General features: G+C 37.4%; 1 protein-coding gene across 2 annotated transcripts in view; it reads left to right on the forward strand.

The window, feature by feature from the left end:
* Positions 1 to 2065, forward strand: part of ppcdc (phosphopantothenoylcysteine decarboxylase) — an 8473-nt gene that overhangs the window by 282 nt on the left and 6126 nt on the right. The gene's annotated exons all lie outside the window — the stretch shown is intronic.

Genomic DNA, 2065 nt, shown 5'->3' on the forward strand with positions numbered 1-2065 from the left:
TTCTCTGATACTTCTACACTTAGTACAGCACTCTGTAAACGTTTGACCCACTTTAATTATTTAGATTCTTATCTATCAGAGAGGCGTCTGATCATTGTCCTAGCACGACAACGACCCCAAACATACAGCTAGAGGAATAAAGAACTAGATATGGTATGACAATCACAGAGCCCTGATCTCAACATCATGGAGTCAGTCGGATTACATGAAGAAGAGACAGAAGACAGTGAGACGTCTAAATCCACAGAACTGTGGCAAGGCCTCCAAATGCTTGGAACAACATACCTGCCAAGTACCTTGAAAAACTGTGCATTGGTGTACCTGACAAAACTGGTACTGTTTTAAAAGCAAAGGGTGGTCACATCAAATACTGATTTGATTTAGGTTTTTTTTCTGCTTGTTGCATTTTGTATTGATGTGTAAAAGCTATTCATGGAATTATTTTTGACAGCATCATCACTTTACTTTTATTACTGTGGTATCTTGAGGTGCTGATGTGAAGAAGTGATCACCGCTGACACATCTTGCAATCAAAAAGAAGTTTATTTACAAGAAAGAAACAGTGTCAAAAATGCAGAATCCTGGAGCATCTCTGCCAATGTGAGATCTCTCCTTTCCCATCTCACAAACCCCTCTATTTATCTGTCTTATCCCACCTTTGGAATGTGCACTTCTTCCAATAAGAAGAAGCCTTCACCCAAATGGTAGACCACATCTGGTCTACGGCCTCTGGTCTCTGGCCTTTGACCTTTTAGGCCAGCATAAAACCCCCACATCCTGAGTCTCTTGTACCGTATCAAACAGAAAAACCAATGGGTAAAAAGTTTTGCCTCCTAAGGCACATTCCTTAAATTCAACTTACAATAGGTGGTTCAAGGAAACCTTTGACAAAGCCTTAATTGACACCCTTCCTTAACTTAAGAATAAAACATACATAGAAGAAGAACATACAACAATTTAGAATGTTGAAATAGAAGGAAATGAAGTGGATAATACACTACATTACCTAAAACGTTTGCAGAGTACTTTTTATGCCCATACGTACGTTATTAGTTATTTCTCTGCCTGGCAGAGCACTCATGGGCACACATTAGCCACAAGATGGAGATGTTGCAGCTGTTAAGTAACAATACAACCACAGCAACAACATCACAGCAGTACAATCTTCTTATTGTAGTTCTTTTTTTCAGCTACAGTACTGTTGTTATACTCTTAGATATAGTGGTTTTCATTTAAAGCCTCAAAAAGTACAGTGGAATTAAACTAACAGTGGCGCCAGACAGTTGACTCAGCAGACCAGAATTAGCAAAAACTGCATATTAATGAAACACCTAAAAAGTCAGTGTCAGTGGGAAACTAAACAGTATTGAAAATGTTAAGTGTCAGAAAGGAAGGTAAGGTATGACACACACCAATGTATAGATTAAATGTTTTTGCGATGCAGAAAATAAAAGCAGTGTTGTATGTATTAGTGCACTGCTATACAGGGAGACATAGCTATGTTGTATTTGCATAGTAATATAAATAAATTATTTCATATACTTCTAAATTGTATTTATAATAGATAACATGTTACCCTAGACAGAAATATTTATTCTACCAACATGTCCAACTAACAATATGTCTTTCATCTAAGTTAAAATGAAACCCTTTGCTACTCCACAGCTACGTTTGGATGATGCTCCAGGGAGCAGAGGGATAAAATATGAACCAAATAATTGGTGTACTGATTGTTTGTAAAACAACAGTGGACCAGTCATCAGTGTTCAGCATCTGCAGCCACTGTTTGCTTTTAAATTGTTGAAGTGACTGCTTGTTTTTGTGAGGGGAGAAAAGTGGGATGTTGGTCTTAGTAACAACCAGTTTGAGAGATATTTAGCCGTGTAATGATCTGTGATATTTTCAAGGGAAATTCACGATGAGAGAGAGTGAGAGCTTTTATAACTGCAGCTTGGGAATTAAGAAACTCAAACTGGTTATTACACATGGTAATGAATGTATAGTATGATGATAGCAAAGAATAAAATGACGATACAGAGGTTGCAAAAAATGCTGCTGGATACTG

The sequence above is a fragment of the Seriola lalandi genome, unplaced genomic scaffold (genome assembly GCF_002814215.2).
Source record: "Seriola lalandi dorsalis isolate HSWRI2012SDOR001 ecotype SW California unplaced genomic scaffold, Sedor1 jcf7180002054682, whole genome shotgun sequence".
In the NCBI taxonomy this organism is placed as follows: domain Eukaryota; kingdom Metazoa; phylum Chordata; class Actinopteri; order Carangiformes; family Carangidae; genus Seriola; species Seriola lalandi.